The 10,930-nt window shown below is 37.1% G+C and overlaps 1 long non-coding RNA gene across 1 annotated transcript; it reads right to left on the bottom strand.

The window, feature by feature from the left end:
* Nucleotides 1-1,084: 1,084 nt before the first annotated feature.
* LOC137062878 (uncharacterized) lies at nucleotides 1,085-9,244 on the bottom strand. Its single transcript, XR_010901302.1, has 4 exons — nucleotides 8,645-9,244; nucleotides 7,525-8,190; nucleotides 7,034-7,115; nucleotides 1,085-3,487 (listed from the first exon to the last, which is right to left on the bottom strand). It is a non-coding gene; the product is annotated as an uncharacterized lncRNA (long non-coding RNA).
* Nucleotides 9,245-10,930: the final 1,686 nt, after the last annotated feature.

The raw sequence follows: 10,930 nt of genomic DNA, 5'->3' as shown, positions 1-10,930 counted from the left end.
TACAAATAAAACGAAAACTGCTGACTTAGATGCTAAAATAAAGTTGTTGTTTTTTTTATATGAATGAATGTTCACTGACGACGGTCAACGAAACATCGATCCTCCAAAGGCTGAATGCGTGGCCGACACAGAACAATTTAAATGGCTAGCTTATTATTTTTTATGCAAGTTATTTGTAAATTAAACGAACTGCTGTCTATTGTTCATTTTCGTTAACTTCAAACGTAGGCTAAATGAAAGAGAAGTGGTTTTTCTATAGCCTAGCTATTGTTTATTTTTGTAATGCACGTTATAATTTGTAGCTTAAACACATTTATGTTTAGGCTATACATATATTTTCTTGTCATGTAATTTAAAATGTGTAAATGAAAATAAATTGCCTATTAGCCTACGTAGGCTTTTTACAACTACATAGCCTATTTATAGACCAATAAAATAACTTAAGTTTAACATTAGAAACAACAAATTTTTATTATCAGCCAAACCAGAAGAAAACACTTTTCAACACTTTCATTGCGCTGAGCGGGAGAAGCTGGAGCTGGACCGGGATGGGGAATAAGGCACAATACCCAGATAGCACACATACGTCGGGCCGATGTCGGCGCGATGCACAAAGTTCCATCGGAAAGACATCGATCAGAGAGCGTTTGCTAATTGGGACAAAGTCGCCGAGACATCGGCATTTGATCGCGAATGCTGTCCGGCCGACGTGTGGACGATGCAAAACGGCAAATCCTGGCCACTATTCATGGGCTTTCTAGGACCTTTATTTAGGTCGAACCTTTCGGGTTACACCCAGATAGCACACTGGCATAGAATCAACGTTACACTCTTGGCATTAAAGACCAACGTCAGACACTCCATTCAAAACATCAATCTACACAGATGATTTACTTACCTTATGCTGAATGACGTTGATGTCAGTTGAGTGAAACACGATGTTGATTTCAGTTTGGTACAGTTAACGTTAACACATTTTCTGTTTTAAAAATAGCAAATACTTAATACTAATAAGATACATTAGCCTGTTTATGTAATAATCACACATAACATTCAGTTAACATTGTTTTAATATTTTCAGAGCAGTTACAGATAGCCTACATGTTTAGAGCAAACAATCTATATAAATATTCAATATGACAATATAATAGAAAAGGCATTTAATAGAAAAATATATATAATAGAAAAGGCATTTACATTCAAATACACAAAGAGGTAGGCTATACAGGTACATAAATTAAAAGCAATATTTACTCAAGAACAACTGATCATGTACCAGACACATTATTTTTATTGGAGCACAAAAGGATATGTCAGTCAGAACATAATGAGACTCAAATGACAGGTTCTTTTCTAATGGTGACAGACTATGTGACTCTTTTTGTGTTACACAAAATAAATGCATATGGGTGAGTAGATGGTTTATAAAGAAAGCTTACCCTTGAAAATGTAGGGCAGAAGAATATTGCAGATGAATTGGTTTTCTTTTGCAACTATTGCAGCCTACTATCAGCAAGTGTAAACTCCTTGGTGAAAAAGGTGACAAAGATGTAACCCACATTTTCAATAGCATAGAGAAAATATTTTTAATTACTTTAAAAAATAAAATGCATATTATGAGCCAAAAAAGAGGTTTAAACCACACTGAAAAGTCATTATTAAATACCGATGAGAAGGATGCAATACTAGTGAAACTGGAAAATTAAAGTTTGACCATTGGACGAGAAATACTGATCGAGTCCGCAAAGTTCAGCCAATCTCTTGAATTAAATATCAATTGTTTATATATTGACTACAAACAGAATTAATAGTTGTTAATGAAATAGGTTTGGCATTGGTCAATTGAGACTGGAAAAAATATAACCAGAACATCGACTCAAACTATGCATGTGCTGTAATATCGAGTATTATTTTAGCAAAACTAAGCACTGCTGACAGTGGAGAAAATTTCAGTAAAGTCACTGAGAAAATGTATTAGGATTTGTAAACTTGTAGTTTTCTTTTCTCTCACAAACACAACAGTTACATTTGTTCTAATCCTATTCTACAAATCACAAATTAATAAAATCGTGGGCTCATTTTTTCCATCAAGGGGGAAAAAATCATACTCACGATCTCACATCATCTAACAAGTAAAATTTGTCCATGGCTTCACACTTTTGATACATGGGTGCACCAAATGCAGAATAAAGATACGGTCACACTACACTTTACATTACATTGACGAGAAACCTTTGTATTAAAGTCAAGTAGATATTTTTTTTATATTTTGAATATACTGTTTTTAAACGTTGAATTCATGTAAAGACTGCAGAGCATGAAGTCATATCATGTTTTTTCATGTTTTTATCATTTGTTAATTTGTAGAATAGGACTTGTGCACCACCAGAAAATAATTTGAAAAGGTTTAACTGTTGTGTTCTTTGTAAGAGAAAGAAAAGTTTGCAACTTCTAAAAAAAAGCATTTTCTCTGACTTTAAGGGTGCTTTCACACCTGCCTTATTTAGTTCAGTTGAATCGTACTAGAGTTCATTTCCCTCTTTGGTGCGGTTCGTTTGGTGAAAGCAGCAATCACACTCGGGTACGCACAAAAAGCGGACCAAACAAGCGTACCGAGAGCTCCTTGAAGAGCTGGTCTCTGTGCGCTTTCAAACAAACTCTGGAGCGGTTAGCTGATGGTGAGAACGTGATCCGACCTCGAACAGAACCAACTGCAAAAGTACTGATAATATTTTGACTAAACCAGCTGCCGTAGTTAGCTGCGCTGACATTATGTGCATGACATTATTACCTGATAGATCGTTGGAAATATTTTCGGAATGAGCGTGTCAGAGTTAAGAATAATTAATGCACGCCTCTGATTGAAGTGACGAGTGATGTGCGCTCGCCGTCTGCAGTACGCTGTTTTCAAGTCGCATCCGCGCTTCATTATAGAAAGGTATTGTTTGCATACTGTGGTTAATACACAATATGTAGTAGATTATGGCCAGGGACAAAACCTGCTCGCAGTCGTCTTTCTATAGTGTTATAGTTTGCTGGCTTTTCCTCTTCTGTTGAAATTTTCCCACAAAGTAAATTCTGACCATTCGAAAAGCAGTTTAGGTAATACACCATGGCCAATGAGTGATGTGGATGTTGTCACGTGTTTCAACTGGTTCGGACCAAAGCAATCAGTGTGGTGTGAAAAGGAACCAAAAAAGCTGTAAAATGCAACAATGTATTATTTAATTGTTTGGCCTTGGTTCGGACCAAATTAACTGAACAAGAGATGTGAAAGCACCCTAAGTGCACTGATGTGTGACTATTCTTTACAACTACAAATCCCACTGTCACAGGTGTTCAGTTTTTTTCTATAATAATACCCTCACAGAACAGTATTGATCAGCCATCCATGCAAAAGCAGAGGTCAGTGTGGTGGACTGTTGGTACATCTGTCCAGGCCAACATTTGATGTCTTCATGCCTTCAACTGGGGATTCCCAGAGAACCTGTAACAAAAATAGTACAGTTCAAAATCCATTGTACATACTCATTACAAAGTATTGAATCTGGTTACACAAATTATCATACAAGGTTCAATTTAACTTTAGCTCAATATACAATATTTGCAGCATAATATTGCACAAAAGGCACGGTTTTGTCTTGCACTCTGAATATTCCATTAATTTGGCAATTTGTGACAAGCCCAGTGACATTGTCACATTTTCTTCTCTATTTAATTTTTATACAAAATGAATGATTAATGTAAAATATAAACAATTACATAACTAAACTGGAAAAATATTAGGGATGTCACAATTCTCAAAATAATATTGACCCATTCGGTACGACACCCTTGGATCAGTAGGCGCTTGTGTATTGCATTAATTTCTGTGCATTTTATTTCTCTCTGAATTGGCTCTGTTTTGTGTGCCAATGAGTCTATGCTGATATGAGCAAAATATCCAATCACGATGCACTAAAGTTAGGGGGTGTTTAGCCACGGATGCAATGCTGGTGGTGAAGTGAGGCTGCAGTGCGCACCACCATCGTTTAAACCTGTGGTGTGGGTGGGGTGTGCGATATAAAGTTAAAGAGTTAGTTCACCCAAAATTAACCCAATAACCCAATAAATTCTGTCATAATTCCTCCTGTGGTTGGACACCGGTCAGACCTCCGTTCATCTTCACACACAGATGAAGATATTAGTGTTGAAATCCGATGATTTGATTTGATTTAATGGTTTATTTGAAAGGGGACAGTGCAATTTCATAAAACACATGAACAAACATGGTTAAAAAAGCCAGAATTAGCTAAAAGGCTATTTTTCATCTGTAGTCCCCTGGCCAAGATGTAAAAAAAGCAATTAAATACATATAAAAATATGTATCAGATTGCTCAGAAAGGCCTTCACTGACACCAATGTCATTTCCTCTCTCAAGACCCATAAAGGCACTAAAGACGGCGTAACAAAGTCCATCTCACTACAGTGGCTCTATAATCATTTTATGATAGTAAAGTAGTAAGTAAGGTAGTACTTTTTCAAAGTTCAGGAACTTTCGAGGGCGGGACTTGGGCGCTGAACATGCTGATTGGTTGAGCACACGCAGCATTTTATTTCAACTGCGCGTTCGTCTCAGCCATCTCACGTGCAATGTCTGTAATAGCTAATAATAATATACATTGTCATTTTAAATCTAGCTTTACAAGCTTTCTGAATATGCTGCTGAATCTGCATATTAGTGCTCTTTTCTGTCATAACCAGCAAAAGCAGCACAGCTTGAATCTCTTCCATACTTGTTATTAATTTTTTTTCACTATGTAAACGACCTGACCGATTACTTTTAAGTGTGCGTCCTTACATGACGTGACAGCGCGCGCCGCGCTCATGTTGACAAGAGAGAATAGTTAATTTTTCTGAGGGGTAAACATTTTATTTCGTAAGTTATGAAGATAATGTTGGAGTAATGACACAGCGTATATTGCCCCAGGCAGTTTTTACTTTAACTGCGCCTGACAGAAGATTTTTTTTTCTGAGATGATTATTACACTTTACAACAAATAAATAGCTATAAATAATACTGTATTAGTCCTGGTGGCCGTTAAGAGTTGCTATGGCTACAGTAAACACACTCCAGCTGCTGGAGAAAACAGCGGTGGCATTTTTGATGCGGCAGACAAGCTGCATGTGACAAATTGATTGCGATTGAAAGTCATCACATGTAAACACCAGATCAGTTTAGATAACGGCTCATGTAGACAGTCCACTAAATCTTTCAATCGGTACACACAAAAATGATTTCTGTCTGACATTGATGGAGGAGCAGTCGCGCAGTAGGTTACATCACCGGACTAATCTGCCTAATCTTCTCGGAACTTTAGATCGCGGTCGAAACGCAGACAGTTGCAGGTTTGGGGGGGGTCTTGATGAGTATCTGCTTGGATACTCATCAAGATGGACATGTTGACATACTTCTTGTGCGAGTTTGTCCGTTTAAGCGCAAGACTTGTAAGAGAACTCAATATTTGCGCGCTGTGAGACGTGCGCGCTCTCGGATGATGCACAGAGACAGATCTTCTCAAAGCGCGCTAGAGTTCTCATTCGTGTCTTCTGGCTCTACACGCGGGTGATGAAGGTGAAAATGACTGGTTTTTCTTTTGTTTTCACTGTTGTTGTAGTGTATAACTGAGGAGCCAGTACATGTATCCATCGACAGGATAATTTAATAAACAAAGCATAATTTTCAAGTTATAACCCATATTATATAGTTCGGCCATATTGTTTTGGTGATGAAAGTCTTTTGGCAGAAAGCCGAAAATTTGGTGCATCCCTACTAAATAATGACTTCTATAGTGATGGGTGATTTTAAAACACTTCTTCCTGAAGCATCCGAGCATATCGATTCATGACCAAACTGCTGAAATCACGTGACTTTGACGATCCGAATCATGATTCGATACTGATTCATAACGGTTCGAAGCTTCAGGAAGCGGTGTTTTGAAAACAGCCATCACTATATAAGTCGTTATTTTGCTTTTTTTGGCGGACAAAAACTATTCTCATCACTTCATAAAATTAGTGTAGAACCACTGTAGTGAGATTTTTCATTTTTGGGTGAACTAACCAATTAAATTCATATAACAAGATTATAACAGATAATTCCATTAGATTTTGAAAAATGTAATTCAATTTTGTGGAAAAGTTTTCCTTAATTTAAGTGCGTTCAATAGCTTTGTTTTTTTGAGTGTATTTTCCAGACTAACAATGTAACATTAAACCTATCAAAATAAATTAAAGGGATAGTTCACCCAAAAATGAAAATGTGATGTTTATCTGCTGACCCGCAGGGCATCTGAGATGTAGGTGTGTTTGTTTTTTCAGTAGAACTCAGATGAAGATTTTTAACTTTGACATGCATTATACGAGCGATATTAATCCATATTAAACCCCAACCCCTGTTGCTCGTGGCGACACATCGAAACGATCGGTTTCTGTGATAAACACAACTGTATTTGTTATTTTTTTACCTCATATAAGACGAATCTCATTTAGGGTGAGTAGGTCAAAATCCCGGCGCGAACGTAGATGCCTCATTCGACCGAACGCAGGCACTAATAAGGCATTTATCTATGATCGCACCGGGTTTTGACCTTCTTAGATGGAACTAATGGCGTTGGGAATACTAGATGAGATTCGTCTGATATGAGGTAAAAAATAACACAAATACTGGTGTGCTTCTCACAGAAAGTGATCGTTTTGTGTCTTAAGACATCAATGTGTCGCCACGAGCCGCTGTGTTTAATATGGATTCCTAAGTCTTTGTGTTTTTTACTCTCATAGAAATACACCCCATGACATGCATTATATGAGCAACAGCTAAGTTAAAAATCTTCATTTGTGTTCTACTGAAGAAATAAACACACCTACATCTCGGAAGCCCAGCAGATAAACAGCACAGTCTAATTTTTTGAGTGAACTATACCTTTAATACAGATTGAAGCCTGTTGTTTTCAGTCTTTTGATCTGGGATACAGGCAGCTATTGGGGATCTCACCATCTTCATGTACTAATTGTAGATGTCATCAGGGCCTTGTCCTGAAGAATCTCAGCACCAAACGCTGGGCTTTATATCTGATCTGGTAATAAGAGCACAGCAATAACTGTAAGAACTCTAATGATATCTTTACCCTCTGACACTGTATTGTGATATAATTCAAACATTTTAGAGGCTAATAGTATGAGCAGTGAGTACGCTGAAAAATAACTTAAATGCCTAAAGTTGTTGACCGCCTGAACCACAGTCAGCATTTAAAGTATTTAAGTATTTAGTAAAAGTATTTAAGACCATAACATCCTGTTATCATAATAGTTAATCATAAATACAAACTATAACACATTACATTTGTCACCTTGTCTAATTTTGCTGATTATTTTACCCTAAAGGCTTTTCAGACGGTCTCACTGTAACAACATGGAGTTAATGTTTTTAAAATGTACAGACCCCCAACTTTTGAACAGTAGTATAATTTTTGAGGTTTTGCTTACCAGTCATCTAGTTTTTAGCCTGAGATTTTCTTCAACAGGAGTGCAGGCCATCAGCATGGAAGAATCTAGGAACATAAACAGTTTATCACAGAGCCTATATAATGTCAGGCTTATTAGAAGGAAACAAGCTAGAGCAGAGGTGAAACGCAGATAAGAGAAAGTAGAATATGCAGAGTATACATACAATAATTTCTTAACATAATTTGTTTTAGGCTTACTTCATTTTACATTGCTCAGTGTTACTTACGTGTGGTTGTCAGAACCTTGCAAACTGTAATAAAAAATAATTTTGCAAAAGAAAATAACATGCATGGTGATGTAGGTAAAATATTTATTATGGTAACACTTTGGTATGGGAAACATTCACTTAACTTTTGCCTCAAATTCATAATTTACTGCTTAATAGATAGTAAGGTAATTGTTGTAGCGTTTAAGTTTAGTTAGATACCAGGAAGAATTTAGGGATGTTGTAGTATAAGGTCATGCATTAATATGTGCTTAATAATACTAATAAACAGCAAATGTGCAAGCTAAGAATTGTTCACCTTACTAAAGTGTTACCTTTTGTAGAAAAAATACTAAAGATCTAATGAGATTTACCCTTCTCTGTCAGCAGCCCATGGGACCATCCTTTGCCTCCGTTGTTGTATTTTTATTTTTTTTTTACTGAAATCACAGGGGGGAAAAAATGAACGTAATTGGTATTAAATAATTAAACATTAAATGTAATTTAGGTTGTTGTTGTTGTTGTTTTTTTTACCGTGAAAGATCATTTCATTTGATTTTGCCGTTTCCTGTAATAACATTAACTTATAGTGAAGTTAGGTTAAATAAATTAGCTCACTTCCAATAACCCATTGACAGACTACCAGCAAACCTAAAAAAAACTATCAAAGCCTCTCTTCTGCACATAAAGACGTGATTAAAAACTCACTTTCATTAGAGCTAAAGTGTATTAGCAAGCTGCTAATAAAAAACGGTTGAGATGCTAACGGACTTTTTCAAAGACACTGAACAATTTTAATAAAGTAAATATTCGACAGAAGCGTGTCAATTACAGTAAGAAACGTGTACGGAACAGTTTTATATTATTTGTGTAATGTTTAGGGACTAAACTTACCTGAAAGCAGCGAAAATAACAGGAGCGTGTCCGTTACTGTGCTGTTGCTGGCTTGCTGCAAACTCCGGCCCGTTTCCATGGTAACTTCCAGTGTTTGACTGTTCAACGCACGCCCGTCAAAGTCACGCAGCAGCATTACGTAAATAAACACGTACATTACCAATTTAATGAACAGTCAGTTTATTGATCAGATGATGACAAATGTTCAGACAGTTTGGCAACTCAAAAAACTTTGGCACAAGAGTATGCACCATTTCTGACTAAAAACTGTGAGGAATTCTTGGAGTGAAAACTGCGATTACAAACTGCCTGTTTTTTTTTCTGATTTCCTCAAGTGAAAATTTACCTAAAACCCACAGATGGCGTCGCGTCGCTTCGTCTTTCTCCCGGGTTGGTGGCAAAGAGATGAATGGGCATCATGAGCAAACAACAGATAAACACAGCATCGGCCTCCAGTATATTGGGCCGACCCAAAGCCGACGAGCTGGAAATAAAGCGATATTCGCGTATGCCTGGCCGATACTTATTCGATGTTATGATTTGGAGGCCGACGTCCGCTCTGGGGCCGACGTCGGCCAGACGTATGTGTGCTATCTGGGTAGAGACTCTGGTAAGGCCTGAGCGGGACATAATCTGGGATCAGTGCATTTTTCCACTGTCCGCAGCTTTGCGGGGCTGAATCGGTCGACGGCTGCATGGCATGCCGTAAAAAAATGCAGAGATGATGAGTTGAATAAAAATAAGTAGGCCTACTTAAAAAAAAAAAAAAAAACTTGGACGTATATAGGCTAAATGTTTAAAATATATTGTAACAGTTACATTTAACATAAGAAATAAACTGTTAAAGAATATTTGCAATTTGACAATATTTAACCGGCTACAGATTTACATGCTTATGGTCCAGCCCTTATCGTCGCAGGCTTTGAAGCATGTCAAAACCCAATAGAAAGCTCAAAAAAAGTATATATATATATATATATATATATATATATATATATATATATATATATATATATATATATATATATATATAGCCTATATATATATACTTTTTTTGAGCTTTCTATTGGGTTTTGACATGCTTCAAAGCCTGCGACGATGGGCTATATATATATATATATATATATATATATAAGTAGTAGTATATGCTCCATTTCTCTTTTTAAAATCTCCTCACGAATGTCCGCTGTCAGTTGTCAGAACCTGCTAGTCCATTAACGGCGCTTTGGTTCATTGTTGCCAAGTCTGGAATGGGGTTGCATTTAGGCTACTGTTGCTTTGGAGTGTTTGTAGCCTATAGTCCACAGGTTAAGTTGTCTTTACTTAAGCAATATTTCTACTGCCCGCGCCCCGCATTTTGGGATATTTTGGCCCATTCTGGCTGTGATTCCGATACTTTTGAATAACAATTGGAGGGGTTTTATTATTCAGACCTGGCAACCCTGTCCCTTGGTTCGCCCTTCGTGCCGCTTCGTGCACTTCGTGCACTTTGAAGGCGTGGCCTGGTCTGGCCTTCGAAGTGCATGGCCTTCGAAGTGCGCACCCTTCACTTTGGGACACAGCTCTAGTGTCACGGTTCATGAATTCACTGTCTCCTTCTGTCTGTGTTGTGTGGTGTTGTTGGAGGCGTGGTCACTGATTACTCATCACTGATCACTCTCACCTGCTGCACCTCATTACCGGGCCCATATAGTCCTCTGTCTCACTCAGTCTTTTGTCAGGAGGCACTGGAAACAGGTTTTAGTTTTTAATAGAAGTAGCGCCTTCTGTTCAATTTCATCTATACCCCCATGGTTATTCCCAATGCCAGATATATACCTATTCATACTTAATGAGATACATAAGAATGAATCAAATTTGCCATCAAAAGTAATCGTTCAACAATATATTATTCAAGCATATAACAACATGACTCAAATATTTACAGATGGATCAAAAGATCCGGAAACAGGTAGAGCAGCTGCAGCAATATATATTCCTCAGTACAATATTAAAATATCAAAAAGAGCAACAGATCATATATATTTTTTTACAACAGAACTGATAGCCATGTTATTGGCTTTACAATGGATAGAAGAAAAGCAGCCTAACAGTAGTGTTATACAGACTCACTATCAGCTCTGCAGAGTTTAGAAAGTGAAAAATCTTTTGCAAGACAAGATATTTTAAATGAAACATTACAGAAGCTAAAATCAGAGTTCAGATGAGTAAAGCGGAAATTAAGGGATTGATTGGGACTGAAGTGAAAAAGAGGTGGCAGAGGTTATGGGATAATGAAATAAGAGG

The sequence above is a fragment of the Pseudorasbora parva genome, chromosome 23, assembly GCF_024679245.1.
Source record: "Pseudorasbora parva isolate DD20220531a chromosome 23, ASM2467924v1, whole genome shotgun sequence".
NCBI classification, from domain to species: domain Eukaryota; kingdom Metazoa; phylum Chordata; class Actinopteri; order Cypriniformes; family Gobionidae; genus Pseudorasbora; species Pseudorasbora parva.
The sequence above is the reverse complement of the archived record's forward strand: the minus strand, read 5'-3'. Positions and strand labels throughout refer to the sequence as shown.